The sequence below is a fragment of the Arvicanthis niloticus genome, chromosome 11 (assembly GCF_011762505.2).
Source record: "Arvicanthis niloticus isolate mArvNil1 chromosome 11, mArvNil1.pat.X, whole genome shotgun sequence".
Lineage (NCBI taxonomy): Eukaryota > Metazoa > Chordata > Mammalia > Rodentia > Muridae > Arvicanthis > Arvicanthis niloticus.
Genome location: NC_047668.1, coordinates 31,614,403 through 31,630,158, shown reverse-complemented (window position 1 = coordinate 31,630,158; position 15,756 = coordinate 31,614,403). Strand labels below are relative to the sequence as shown.

Below are 15,756 nucleotides of genomic sequence, written 5' to 3'. Positions count from 1 at the left end.
CCAAGACTCTGCTCAGGCTCTCCCAGAATGCACTGTTTCTTCATAAGTCCTCCATTTCTACAAGGCTAATGCCTGCCTGTTACTTTAAGGTCCATTTCATCCACTTTCCCTGGGTTGTCTTCACTGCCGACTGGCTAAAAATAACCATCCCCGTGGTACCTTTCTTGCTTACATGGAACTTAGAAATTCACTGTTACATTACACAGAGACCAGATTCACATTGCCCAAAGCAGGAGTGGGCTTTGCAGAGGTTAATATCCCTGACAGAATAGTCTGGCTGATAGGTTTCTACATAGCAGTTTCAATGTATGTAAATTTGGGTAGCTATCTTAATAAGTTTGAAATAATTTTTTAAATCTTTGAAGTATTTTCAAAAGGGTATCTAATTTGACTCTCGCCTTCGAAAGAAATGAATTAAGTATCTATCTAAAAGAACCTGAACTCCACAAAGTCAAGTGCCTCTACAACGTAATTAGAGTGTCCTGCTGCTTAAAACAGCACTTTACACAGTAGGAGCTTATCTGGGCATAAATCATCATCGTCGTCATCATCATCATCATCATCATCATCATCATCATCATCATCATCCTGAGAAAAGCTAACTTTAATTTTGGTCTTTTTCATAATCTAGCCCTCTTCCTACAGGGATCACTACCTGTATTTACAGTGGATTCTGTTAATGCCACCCACACCCCATTACTGCTTGAACATATGCCCACAGGCTTCCAACTGCCAACACATTCATTTCTTTGCCCAAAGACTTTCTCTAGACCTGTACTGCAGAATAGAAGCTCAGGGGATTTGTGTCCTCTGGAAGCAGCTCTCATCTAAAGAATAACTGGTTTTATGGGGAAAAAAAAAAAAAACCTAGGTTGGTTACTTCTGAAGGAGACAGCTCCAAATTGTGGTTTCCATAGCATCCCTGGAATTCTTTTTCTCTTGTTCAGAACCATAGCTGAGCTGATTTAATGCAACCTCTTCTTGTCTTGTCCACTTTGACTACTACAATGTTACATTGCCTTTTGCCTCTAAGCAAATGACCTGTGCTCAAATCTTTGCCACAAACTCTAATGACTGGACCCCAAAAGAAATACCATATGATAGAAATGAAATGCCTCCCTTTAAGGAATATCAAAAGCAAAAACAGAAGGAATCCTTTCAAAGTAAGGATAATTGCATCTTTCCAAGAGAAAACGTCAGTTGCCCATTATTTACCAATGTACAGAAAACAAATACAAAGTAGAACTAGTGTTAACATAAGAATTTTGGTGTAATGATTGCTTGCTATAAGAAAAAAACATTGTTTGGGACAACAAAACACATATTTAAGAAATTGTTTGGGAGAGTGCTGTTTCAACATCCACTTTATGCCTTGAATCTAACCTTTCTCGGGTCCTTACATCATCGATTCTAACAGGGCCAAAGCAAAGTCTGTCCTACATGGCTGCATGGAGCATCATTGCAAAATCAACCAAGTGCTTTCCTCTGAGAAGTCACTGAGAAGTGAAAAAGAAGGGGGAGGAGAGGAAAGGCTATCTAGAAGAAGTCTCAGACTAGATGGCAATAGGAAGATACATAGTTACTATTTACCATCATGTCCTAGTTAGGGTTACCATTGCCATGATGAAGCACCATTACCCAAGAAACTTGGGGAGGAAAGGGTTTATTTGGCTTACACTTTCAAGCAGTCCATCACCATGGGAAGTCTGGGCAAGAACTCAAGTAGGGCAGAAACCTGGAGGCAAGAGCAGAATTAGGGGCCGCGGAGGGCTGCTGCTTACTGGCTTGCTCGGCCTGCTCTCTTACAGAGCCCAGGGCCACCATTCCAGGGGTGACACCACAGGCAATGCGCTGGGCCCTCCCCCATCAATCACTAAGTAAGAAAATACTCTACTTCGGGGTCTTGTGGAGGCATTTTCTTAATTGAGATTCCCTCCTTTAACTGACTCTAGTTTGTGTCAAGTCGACATAAAACTAGCAACAGAGGCAAGGGGTAGCCTCCTAACCAAGATGGGAGTGGGGAGAAGCCCTGAAGTTTCCCACAGAGTCACCTGGTTACCTAAGCTGAGCCAGCCAGCCATATTTTAATTATAACTTTAAAACTATGAGACATGGCATACACATAGATTCAAGTTAGAGGAGCTGCTTTCCAGATTCTCTAGCTGCAAGTTCTGAGCTAACACAGCTTAGCTAATCTCTTCACTTACAGGCTGTTTAGTTTGCTTTCTCTCTATTACCTAGTTTCTATTACCTAGTTTCTATTACCTAGTTTCTTCATCAGATATGGTTTACATGTTTAGAAATTTAGCTTTTAACCTATATAACCCAATGGTTAATAATGATCACAAAGCTAATGCCACCGTAAGTCCTATGTAATTTCATAGCCTTCCTATTGCTCACCAAAGAAATCGCATACCCATGTAACCCCAGCCTACTTCCCCACAGGGCCAGTCACACACATGGAATCATACAATATGTGCTCTGGGAAGCCTAGTCTATCTCACATGGTATAATGTTTGTTCAGGAGGCCCATTCAACCTCAGCACTTCATTTCTATCCATTATGTACAATAATATCTTAATATGTAGGTATACCACCTCTTAAGAAATCTTTACAAAGGTAGTAGATATTTGGATTATATCTACTGTTTACTATAACACATATCTACAAACATTCATACATACATTTCTATCTGAAAACCTATTCTCAATTCCTTCCTCCCTCCTCCTTCCTCTCCCCCTTCCGCCTCTCCTTACCTTTCTCTTTTCTCTCTTTCCCATCTCTCCTTCCTCACTCTCTCTCCCTCACTCATTTACTCCCTCACTCTCTCACTCTTGCTCTCGCTCTCCTAACCCTGGGAGTAGTTCAGAAGTTCAGAGAGGTCTACTGACTTTTAATACTGTTTCTCACAGGATTATGATAAACATTTTTTATATATATTAGACAAGTCTCTCTGTAAGTAGTATGAAAGTGGATTAAATAAGTCAGTTAGGACAAGGGGCATGGAGGTCAGAATTCTACCACAAGTCAGAAAGGTAACACAGAAGGTAACACAGAAGCAGACACAGGAAAGCAGAGCAGGAACTGAAATAAGGCAGGAACTGGAAGTGCCCTCAAAAGATGAGGGAGGGGGGAAAGTGATTGCTGGAGAAGATGAATGTGACAGACTTCAATTACATAAAATATAGGCAATTAGGAAAAACTAAAATATGCAAGATGTAAGATTGAGGCAAAGAACTAGAAACTAAAGGATGCAGCTGTAAGCACCGCCACCATAATGCACTGAGAAACGCAGGAATAGTGTTGTCAGATCTTCTCCCAGGTCACAGAAATAAGTCTTTACTCACCGTCTCCTGTTAATCAGTATTACCAATTTATTCAACATCCCTTTACATTTGAGCACAACCCTCAAAACACATGATAGATTCACACAAAGTAGATGAGAGAAGAGAGGCAGCAGAGGAAACTGCTGGCCTCTGGGCTATCTGAGTGACTGCAATGGCCGTCTTCAGAGAGGAGTGTCACTGACAGAGTGAAACAGCACATAGAAGCATTTAACACTGAAACTAAAAGAAGATTTTGCTATTTAACAGCTAAGAAATATGGAACACCAAAAATGGGGGAAATATTTAGTGTCTGTAAGAAAATAGAACGCTGGAATTAATAGCTTTGCCTTTCTTCCCAAACATACATACACACATGTGTGTGCGTGCGTGCGTGTGTGTGTGTGTGTGTGTGTGTGTGTGTGGTTTACATCTCTATGGTACATGGTAGTTTTAAATTTAGTTTAAAAAAATCAACTACTGGCATGGATTTTTAAATACAAAAAATGATAAAACAAGACATATAACTTTGTCTCCAAACGACAGAAAACCACAGTAACAATTTAGATAAGACTCCAATCTATTCTGGCAATTCTCCTTAAAGCAAAAAGTCATTATCCTAGGCCCAGACCTTTGTAAAAATCCCTGTTTTCCCACCATGCATTGGTCACTGGTCTCCACAGCATGGACTAAGTGTATATCCACCCTCTAGTAACAAATAAAGAAGAGGAGATGGCTTTGCATATCTCAGTCCTTTCAAGGCGGACCTGGAAATCCCGCATCATAACCACTTACTTCCTATGTACAGAATTCTGCCACGTGCTGAGATTCCTATCTACAAGGGAGGCTAAAAAGTATCATCCTTAGCCTATAGGAGGTGCTCTTTGCTGACCTAAGAGGCTCTGCATCTGAAGACAATAAAGAAAAAAACACTGAGAGACCTGTGGTCTCCCACCAGTGAGGTATTTTCCCATTTGAGAGTCTATGTTTAAAATTCTATAAATTATTTATATATTGCTTCAGTTTTACAGTAGTATATAAGTCTAACCTTTATGATCAAATATTGGAAGCAGCACTATAACATCGCCACAAGTTTTGGCATCGTGGTGCTGATATTTATTTCAGTGCTGAAGAAAGTTAAAGTTAATTTTAATTTCTTCTCACAAAATTATTTGCCTTAGCATTCTAAAGCAACTCTGGTCTTCTTGCCATGCCTAACAACTAGTTTTCAAACGACTACATTAAAAACTCGAACTACAGAATTAAAAAATCATTGACATATTCTCACAGCATATGGAACTATACCACCTCAAAGGGATTCTTTTACATTCTCCCAGTCAATTGTGCCCTTACTGCCAGAAAACTCTCAAAGTAGCAAGATGTGCTCGCCATGGCAAGACGTGCTCCCGAATTTTGTTACTTTGCTCTCGTATTAGTTCACAGTGCTATATTTTATCACTCAAACATGCAAGTAGGTTTAAAAATAATGTAATTCACTAGCACAGAGTTCATTACTGCTGAATGCATGAGCATTCTAGAGGCCGCTGCATGAACTGTAGAAGCCCCTAAACAAGATCCATAAAAGATGATCTGATTTAAAATACAGTGATGTATAAGCTGTTTTATTCTCATTCACATATATTCAAAGCGACTTGGCTTCCGTCATTTTTTAAATGACTTTTTTTTTTCTACACTACTATCTTTTCTTCATAATGGTGCTTTATTTTTTTATTCATTGCAGGGGTCATGTGTCATGGCATACAAGTGGCAGACAGAAGACAACATGTGGGAAACAGTTCTTGCTTCCTACCACATAGATCCTGGGGCCAAACTAAGGTGATTAGGCTTGGAGGCAAGACCATCACTGCAGAACTATCTCACCAGCCCCTAGAGTGGCATCTCATAAGTACTTGAAAATATATAAATTATTACTCTCAACAAACTTAATTTCCTAATCTCTGACTAGCTTAGGAATAATACCTTACTGACTACTGTGCATGGTACTGAAGGTACTCTGCTCACTATCAGAAGAAAAAGGTAGCCACCAACCCAACAATAAATCTAAAAGCGATGGACCAGTGTGACATGCATTAGTGGCACAAATGTTATGGATGTAACCACTGGTTCTCTGATTGTATTTAAAGCTCATTCTATAAGATGGAACCCATGCCCCGCCTGCTTGGGTAGCCAAAACCCTGAGACAAGATAGGCCATAGGCCTAGAGGAAAACCAAATTCTACCATTCTGCTAAAGGAACATAACAAGAGAACATGACTTCCAAGGACATGCCACTATACCCAGAGGTCAGTGCCTTCCTTACCTTTCATCAGATGTGCTTCCTCTTGTATTAGATGGAAACTAGAACAGAAACCCACAACTGGACAATGTGCAAAGGGTGAGAGACTTCTGGAACACTCAGTCATAAAGAAGATTTCATCATTAAAGCCCTCCCCTCAGAGCTCAGAGAACTATGCTGAAGAGAGACAGAAATATAGCAAGAACGAGAGGGGAGCGATGACATCAAGGACACAGTACTTGAAAAACTCTAACACAACGGGATTAATGTACATATGATCTCACAGAGACTGTGGCAGCATGCACAGGGCCTGCACAAATTCAAACTAGATAGTGACCTCAGTGCTGCGAGGGAGGACTAAGACATGAGCCTCTACTCATATTCCGAGACTATCTCCAATGACACCTGCTTGCAAAGAAAAAAATGGTTTTCTCTAATGACGCTTCACTGGGTATTTTAACCACACATAGGGGTTTGATCCATGCCCAGCAGAAGATTGCCAACACAATACTGACTCAGTTGTATTTCTGTAGATGTTCTGTCTCATGTTGGTTTGTTTGGGCTTTTATTTTTCATATTGGTCTTTTGCTTGCATTGCATTTATGACTTCCAATTGTGTGTGTGTGTGTGTGTGTGTGTGTGTGTGTGTGTGTGTGTTTCTTTGTGTTTTGTTTTTAATTCTTGTTTGTTTGGGTTACTTTTGCAGGGACAGTGCCTGTTTTCTAAAGAGAATGATAAAGAACAGGCATGGAGGTGGGTTAGTGGGGACATAAGGAAGATCTCGGAGAGGGGAACCACGATCAGATTGTGTCATATGAAACAAAGTAGTTTTTCAGTAAAATTAGAATTATTTTTTTGATTTCTGTTTGCTTGCCTTTTTATTGTTTGTTTGTTTGCTTGCCTTTTTATTGTTTGTTTGTTTGCTTGCTTGTTTGGAATTTGGGGGAGATTGTTGTGGAGTCTTTTGAGATTAGGTTCTTGTGATATATACCAGGCTGGCTCTGCACTCATGGTTCTCTCCCACCCCATTCTCCTCAGAAGTTAGGATTGCTACTTCTCATTTTTGGGGGTTCTTTTCCCATCTTCGTATAATTAATATCTCTCCCTCTTCTTCCTGCATTGGAGGGTATTGAACCCAGGACTCATGCATCTGAGGGAAGCACTGCGCTCTGAGTGACCTGAAGCTCCAGCCTTGTCTAGTAATGGTTCATGGATATCAGGCATTATGGCATTTGCTTTGTTTGTATTTTTATGCCTTCTAGATTTTCTTCAGCACTTGGGGGGGTGGGGGGAGGAAATGCATCTACCAACATTGTCCAGTTATTAAGAATAGTCTTGAATGGAAAAAACTGTGATAAAACCATCAAGCATGATATATGTTTATGCTTATAATCCAAAATATTCATTAAAGAAAACTTGGAAATAGCTAAAAATAGAAAATAGCACAAGCTGGGTGTGGTGGTGCACACCTTTAGTTACAGCACTTGGGAGGCAGAGGCAGGCAGATTTCTGAGTTCAAGGCCAGCCAGGGCTACAAAGTGAGTTCCAGGACAGCCAAAGCTATACAGAGAAACTCTGTCATGGAAAAAAAAAGAAAAGAAAAGAAAAGCACAACAAACTATGTTAAATTCAATATTAAACAAATATATTTTTGCAAGAGAGACTGGATCTGCCTTCTTGTTTGAGAAAAAATTAAGTTTTGGACAAATTACATAAAACATTGAATACCATAAAATAATCCTTCAAAATTACAAATATATGAGATAAACCCTAAGAAGGGGGAAATGGAGTATAGGAGAACCGTGACTTTGCCATCTTATGAATTCTAAACAACAAAAGGGAAATCTAGACTTTGCCTTCACCTGTCATGAGAGACAGGGTCTGGGAATCTAGGGAAACCAGAGAACCTGACATTCAACAAAAAGTATAATAGAAGAAAGAAAGCTGAGCAGAGAACTATGGAGAATTTCAGACAATCCTCACTAGATATTCAACACAGAGGTGATCAGGAAACACCCCTACCCCCAAAGACCAGGTAAAGACCCAGAGCAAAGAGTACAGGGCATGCAATATGCCAGGGAACTGTGCCTCTCCATACCAGACACACAGTGAGAAAAAATATCTCATAATTCATGCAGTGTTGGGGACAATGCTTAGAGATGAATCTTAAAACAAGACTGAAAAGGATCAGACTTTTTTTTCTAATCACTAATTGCACACACACACACACACACACACTGAAAAGTGCTGAAGAAAATCTAGAAGGGCATAAAAATACCAACAAAGCAAGTGCCATAATGCCTGATATCCATGAACCATTACTAGACAAGGCTGGAGCTTCAGGTCACTCAGAGCGCAGTGCTTCCCTCAGATGCATGAGTCCTGGGTTCAATACCCTCCATTGCAGGAAGAAGAGGGAGAGATACAAATTATACAAAGAGGGAAAAAGAACCCAAAAAAATTAGAAGTCAATCAAACAACATTGACCAAGAATTTAAAAAGATATTAGAACTTGCACTCACGCTCATCAAAGCAGTTATTATAAATCCATTAAATATGTTCATATGGTTTAACAGAGTGGTGAAGATTTTTAAAGTGTCCAAATAAAACTTTAACAGATGAAAATCTACAGTGCTGAAGAAAAGCAAAGTGCATATGATTACTGGAAGAAAACTTGAATACACCGCTATAGAAACTATCAAAATAAACCAGAGGAAATGAGAAGAAAAATAAACACAGTGCCAAGCTTGATGCAACTATAGTCCATGGAGACTCAGCAAACAAACCATGTCAAACTGGAAGAAGGAATGACATAAGGGTTTTTTTCCCCAAAATTTGACAGCAATTACAAACCCACATATCTAAGTGCAATCAACAAACATTTTTAAAAAATGAAAAGCAGCTATGATACAGCAAATAATTCACTCAAAGCCAGTTATTAAAAAAAAGTCTACAGGACACTTAAATATACTCACTGAAACCACATGTATTACATTTGTCATATGTACATACATACATAATGCATGCAAACATACACACATATATACATACATATGGTATATAAGTATGCATATAGACATGCATATGAACAAAGATAACTTCCAGTAAATACTATGCAAATGAGAAAACAGTGAAGTAGCATTTTTAAAAGGCTATTAGAAATTCTATATCAAACAAAATCAATGCAAAAAGAAGCAAGATATAGATGTTTCCAGACAAACTCTTCAAGTCTTCCTCACCATCAGACGTGTGCAACAATACATGTTTAAAAATAAGACTTTGAGGCAAAAATGGCAGAGTGAGGGAGTTAGGATACGCACTCCGTGAAGAACACTGCAAATCCAGTACCTGGGGAAGCGCAGAAGGTATTTTTACCATGGAAATGTCTTTAGAATAGTATGTATGCACTCTTTAAAGTAAGAAGGTAGGTTTTTAAATATTTACAGTTGAATCAATTGTGTATGTATGAGGTGCCTGTGTGGAGGGAACATTCCTGTATGCACACGCACATGGCTGTAGAGGTCAAAGGTTGACATTGAGTTTCTTTCCTTACTCACTTTACATCCAGATTGTCCCCTCCCCCTAGCATAGCCCCTCCCCCATCCCACTCTCCCTTTCTTTAAACCCCAGCATAACAAGGCACATTGTCTCACACGGAGGCCAGACAAGGCAGCTTAGTTAGGGGAACTAGATCTCCAGTTGTTGGAGAACCCACATAAAGACCAAGCTGCACACCTGCTACATATATCAAGGGAGGGGTTGATAGCTCTTCCTCCATATACTGAACAGGGTCTCATGTTTGAACCCAGAGCTTACCTGTTCTGATGGACTAGCTAACCTGCTTGTTCTGTCTCATCAGTGCTGAGATTACAGAAGCTACCATGTCTGCGTGGGATTTACGTGATGCTGGGGATCTGAACTATGTTCCTCATCCTTGTGAAACAAGTGTTTCACCCTCTGAGGCCATCTCTCTGGCCCCTGGGGATACGAACAGACTTTCATGGCCTTTCAGTCACTACTTCAATATTTTAGATCTGACAATTTATAAGAATTAAGACTGTGGCTCTTATTCCAAACTGCTATCATATTCGACTTTATTCTTTTGAGAATATAATAAAAGCTCGGTTTATTGCATTTGTTTCCATAGACAAAAAGTAGTAACTTCCAAGGAATATTATAGGTAACAGGCGAGTCAGCACAGGAGTTCAGGATGTGGCTTTTTCTGAACTTTGTAAATAGCAAACACTACTATTCTGTATAATACTAAACTCAAACATTTGTATTCGTGTGGGTAAATGTTAAAAATTAGGTCAGACAAGCAGACAAGAAATTTTTAAATACATTTATAGCAAGCCCTTCAATTCCTGACCACTGTAAATGAGCATAGGCCCAGAAGCATAGTGTCAGGGCTTTCAAGGGGAATTGTTTATCAGGGAGGTTTGGGAAAACGGTAACAAAGCAGGGCAAGATTTTCCATCTTCTGAGGCTGGTGAAAGAAACAACAGCATCAAATCTTGACTGTGGATGCAGGAGTCTAAAATTCTATAGACGGCCTCTGAGGTTTTCACTGGGTACATGAAACCTATTCCGAAGTACATCTGCAAGTTCTCTCAGTGAGCAGTGGTGCTGTAATGGGAAAGAAAATACAGAGGAATTGCATCTTTTGGGGATGAGGGAAAGGCGGATTTCAAGATGAAAATCCAGTACACACAAGACTGACTTGGGAGAGGGAGTGATTCATCCACGAAGCACGGTGTAGATAGAGGCTTTTGTGTGGATCATCATGAATAGAAATGCCGAGGGCCGATAAAGCCAGAGGGTGACTAAGTTGGGCTGAACAAAAAAGAAGTCTCTGTGCAGAAATCTGTACATTCACGCTTTTCCATGTAGGACGAGTATGAAAATGCCAACAGGAAATCAAAAGTAATAGAAATTTCTAATATGTCGCTACATGTCATCAGAATTTGCTTCAGTTAATCTGCATAGTTGGCCTCTATAACAGGTTCAGCCTATGTGTGGAATTAGATGAGACAGAATATCTGCATATTCAATACCAAGGCTAACATGTGCATGAAAGATGATAACCTAAATCTTGTTCTCACAGACCCACAAGTTGTATGAAAGATGCTGGTCATTTGAAAAAAGAAACCTCTTCCCTTCTCAACAAAACAGCCTATGGTACTGATTTCATGTTCATGGGAATATCTGTGAAGGTTATGATGGTGGAATTATTTATGTAGCAACTGAATTCTGATATGTTTAAATTCATTTACTGCTCCTCATTTTCCCCATTTAACAGAGAAAGGTCAAAGGGCACGATGGACAAAGAAATCAATGCTAGAGAAGGACTATCCAAAGATGGCGTTTTTAAATAACCGATTGTAAATGTGTTCAGAATAGCAGCAAACACAGTAGGTAATCTCAAATATGGGCTACCACAGCAGCAACAATGATGCAGGAGGTACGGACGGTGGTGGAAGTAGTGGTGTTGATGAAAGTAATGTAGACAATCCAAGTTTAATGGCTTATTAGGAAAGAAAAAGATTAAAATGTAGAGGCTAGCAAATATAAGAGAACCCAGCTCACTAGGGAGAGGGGTCACAGAGGGAGAGAGAGGGACAAAGAAAGGGGGAGAGAAGAGGGGGAGAGGAAAAGAAAAAGGGAGAGGCAGAGATGAGAGAGGAGAGGGAGAGAGGAAGGGAGGGAAAGGCAGAGAGACAGAGGGAGGAGACAGGAAAAGAAGAGGGGGGAGGAAGAAGTAGAGGGAGAGACAGAGAGGAGAGACAGACGGAGGGAGAAAGGGAGAGAAGTGCAGAGAAAGGGAGAAACAGACAGAGAGACAGAAGGGCAGACAGACAGACAGACAGACACAGGGACAAAGAGAGGCAGACAGGCAGACAGAGAAGGGAGTGATAAAGCCTGGTTTTGGTAAAGTGGTGAGGCTGGGCATCCATATTCATAAGGACATGATGAAAATCAGACAGGGCTGATAGAAAAGGTAACATGCAATATCGCTAGTCATTTGAGAAAGGATGAAAGCCACCTGAAGAAATATGTTGCAGTTTTCAAAGTAATATAGCAGAATGCATCCATCCAGTAACGACATACTCAAATAACAACAGCTGACCACTGCCAAAGAATAAGTCATAATATTGAATAATGAACAAATGATTCTGAGACAAGGCATTATCAAGACAAGGTATGACTGTCCACCAAAAACATGAGAGTAATAATTACATCAAATGAAGTAGACTCAAGTCTTTGTCCCCTAGTGGGTATATCGCTGCTTCTCAGACACATGTGGACACTAGCTGTGGTCTTGGGAAGCATGCACATCTTGATACGTACGTAAAGTCCTACAGAAGAGCATTGATGCCCATCCATCCCTGTTAGCAGGAGCATGCCGAGAGTGAAGAGATCTAAATAGCATGCACTAAGCCAGTTAGAATATTTACTAACAACATTTAATTGGTGAGTCAGTATAATAACCATTAAGATTAAACTGGGCCCTACCTCTGGAGGTATTGTAGGTGTGGTTGCTGTGTCACATGTGTGTCCTTAGGTGGCAGAGAGGGGAGAGGCTGTGTCTCTGCTCAGCGTTCTGATTTATGGACATCTGAATGATTCGTAGCCTAGCATTCCATGGAAAAGGGGAACTTGAGATGACCACTTGTCCAGGGTGCCTGGACAGTGAATTAACCTGATGACCACTAGTGTGGTGCCACACAGGCCCAGACAGGCTTCCAGCCAGAGACTAGAAGAACCAGAAGACTAGAAGTGAGCCTGAAACAAACAACCCTTGCATGGTGCCCCTCAGGCGAGCCTGGTGAGGAACAATCCAGGAATGTCCACCAGACTGGTGCCATGGGACCTGGACAGTGGGCTAGCCCACTAGTCCTGCGCCTGGAAGCTCTAGGTGGAGCAGATTATGTCTGAGATGACCTCTTCCCAGTGTCATAATATGCAAGGGGGACATAGCACTTCAGAAACCACTTCTGAGATGACCCCAGACACTTAGAGACGCCACATGCCACTGAAAAGAGCAAGACAAGTGGAAGAGGAAGAGAAACAGAAAGATGTGGGCACAATGAAGAGAGGCAGAACTGGAGACTCGAGGACAGGGAGGAACAGCCTTATGTGAGGAGCCGGTGAGGCCACCTGGGACAATAGTAAGATGCTGCCCTATGCTGCCATTGGGGGACCACCTCTGGGTCCATGGCCATGAAGCAGCAGGGGCCTATTACCATCAAAGGCCAAGTGGTCTGGGCTGCCTTCCAGGACATGTTGATGGCTAAGGGCTGTACAAAACTGGCCCCACCCTTCACCTAGGCATCATGGGAGAGCTGACCCCAGGGACCTGAGAGCAGGAGAGCTGACTCCCACCCCTAGCCAGCTACAGTACTCAGGAATAGCAGGCCCAGCACATTTCAGGAGTTGCAGGTGAACCGACCCCAAGGATATAAGCTTGGGAGCGGGCCCTACCATTCATCTCCTGTGAAGTGGCATAAACAGAGAGTGATACCTCCTTACCCCTCACCCTTCACCACCTGGGGCAGACAAGAGACCCAGTCCTGAGGTCATGGGAGCAGGAAAGCTGCCCTTAACCCTCACTAGCTGCAGCATTCACAAAAATGGGCCCTGCACCTTGCCTGGGCAGCACAGTAGAGCTGAGCCTGGTGGCAGGGGCCCACCCTCTTGGCAGAAATCAAAGAGAGCAGGGCTCACCTCTTGTGTGCTGGGTGGTGGTTCAGGTGAGGAAGAGATGCCTTCCTCCCCTAGGTAACCCCTCACCATCAATAGTAGGACAGGAAAGCCAGTTCCAAGGACATGGGAGCAGGAGAGCTGGCCCAAACCCTCATCAGCTGCAACCCTTGGGAGAACAGCTCTGCATCTCCCCTGGGCAGCAAGGTTACGTGGGGCAGGGGGTTGCTGATGAGCCAGCCCCAAAGGCTTGAGAGCAGAAAGCCACTGGTCTGACCAACTCAGATATCTCTCAGGCCCTGGGCTTTTAATTGATCCACCACAACATCTACTCCATCTATGAACTACTGGAGTCCATGAAGGGGCCAGTCCTGCTGATCCAAAGCTGCAGGATCTCCATGACACAGGGCAACCACAGGATACCTGAGAGGAGTCCCAGTGAGGATCCAGTATTGATGGAGTCATTGCCATGAACATTTGCAAACCAAGAAGTATAGACAAAAGAGTGTGGGACGCACTGTGACACACTACAGCTTCCACAGTGAGATTTTTTTTTCTCTGTTGTGGGAGGGAGGGTGGAAGGGTGGAGGGCTGGTAACAGGGAATGGGGAGAAGGAGATGAGTGCGACTGGGGTTCATGATGTCAAATTTACAAAGAACCAGCAAAAAGTCACACACACTAAAAATGTACTACGCCAAGCAGTGGTGGCACAGGCCTTTAATTCCAGCACTTCGGAGGCACAGGAGTGGATCTGTGTAAGTTCAAGGTTAGCCTGGTCTGTAGATCAAGTTCTAGGACAGCCAGGGCTACACAGAGAAACCCTGTCAAAAATAAAATAAAATAAAATCCTACCCTCATGGACTCACAGAGCAATAAAAAATAAAAACATATAAACAGCCGGTAGATCAAACAACATTATTTAGGCATCAACTGTAAGAAATACACTTCACGCTGTGAAAAGCAGTAAAGCTGGGCACTCTTTGGCCTAAAAAGTTTCAATCCAGTTGATGCCCACAAGAGAAAGAACATGATGTAAAATGTGTTCATCAGCAAATTAAGTGCAAATCCATGAGTCAAATATGGAATTCTTTCTCCATTGAGGGTTTTTATTGAGATGATAATCTACAGAGATACTGTAAATCTGCCTTCGCTGATTTCTGAATAAGTACTTAAAAGAAAGCAGTGCTGCAGAGCAGACATTCCACGTTTTCTATTTCTGTTTCAGTCATACCAGACAAAGGTCAAATAATAACTGGGGTGGCTCACAACTGAAATCTAAGCACAGAGGAGAATGGCTACAAGTTCATCACAGGCCACTTAGTGAGTCCCAGGTCAACCAGGGCGAGGTTGACCTGTATCAAACAAAACACAACACAAATGCCTGATCAGAGGAAAGATGAAGAAGAATTCCTCACCAAAGAGCGGGCGTGAATGTCAGCATCCAGCACACTGGTGACACATCATATTTCCGTGTACTTTATTCTCCAGCCATCTCTGAATACAGTTTGAATACAGTTTGCTCATTGACACAGAAGCCAGAATCTCCACAGAGATAATCACTTTAAAAAAAAAAAAAAAAAAAAGAACAACAAAAAAAAAGAACAAGAAAAACTACAGCATGTTCAGCGGATTGCTTACTGATGGAATTTTGGTCTCAGATGTGTATGGAGTCTGATTACCTTGTACCAGGGCCTTGAAGTTAATATTGCTTATTTGTTTTAAAACTGCTGCTCCAGGGGTATTCTCTGCACTTACACTGATATGAAAAGAGATGCAGAATCTGAGGCTCCATCCTGCACCCCAAACCCAACGCTGACCAGGTTGTTTCAACTGCCACATCACTCGGTCCCATTTCCTCTCATTCCATCCGTTCTGTTGTTCACATTTAGTGTTTCTTCACTGGGTTTGGGTTTTTTATAGCTAATAAAATCTATACGCAAAAAGCATTTACATGTTATACCACCACCTACTTAACAAAAAATACTTAATAGAGATAACAAGTTCACAGTGTACAGATTAGAAGCCTAAGCAAAATCAGCTCATTCTTCCTGTGGCATTTTGCTGGGAAAGCAAGTTCAACCTCTGTCCTTTCCATCAACGTGTGGTCAGGGAGGGGTCATAGAATGAGCAGTAAAAATGTACAGAGGCTACAAGGATGTGGGTAAATTGCCCAGTACATCAAATGCATCACTACATTTCAAAAGTGTGAAAATGCTGCACTTTGTTCAAAAAAAGACAAAAGGAGAGAGAAGAGAGGGAGGGAGGGAGGGAGGGAGGGAGGGAGGGAGGGAGGGAGGGAGGGACAAAAAGGGAGAGGGAGAGGGAAAGAGAGAAAGGGAGAGTTTCTTCATGCAGTAACTTCTACCATGGGCTTTAAACATCAACACAACTCAATTCCTAAGCCTTCAAGGACCTCAGCTATTATCACGGAGTAC

The 15,756-nt window shown here is 41.8% G+C and overlaps 1 protein-coding gene and 1 non-coding gene across 16 annotated transcripts in view; one reads left to right on the top strand and one right to left on the bottom strand.

Annotated features, from left to right (window-relative positions):
* Hdac9 (histone deacetylase 9) overlaps positions 1 to 15,756 on the bottom strand; it is an 824,691-nt gene that overhangs the window by 800,645 nt on the left and 8,290 nt on the right. The window lies entirely within an intron of this gene.
* On the top strand, positions 12,128 to 12,259 carry LOC117717406 (small nucleolar RNA SNORA17). The gene has a single exon (XR_004607900.1). It is a non-coding gene; the product is annotated as a small nucleolar RNA SNORA17 (small nucleolar RNA).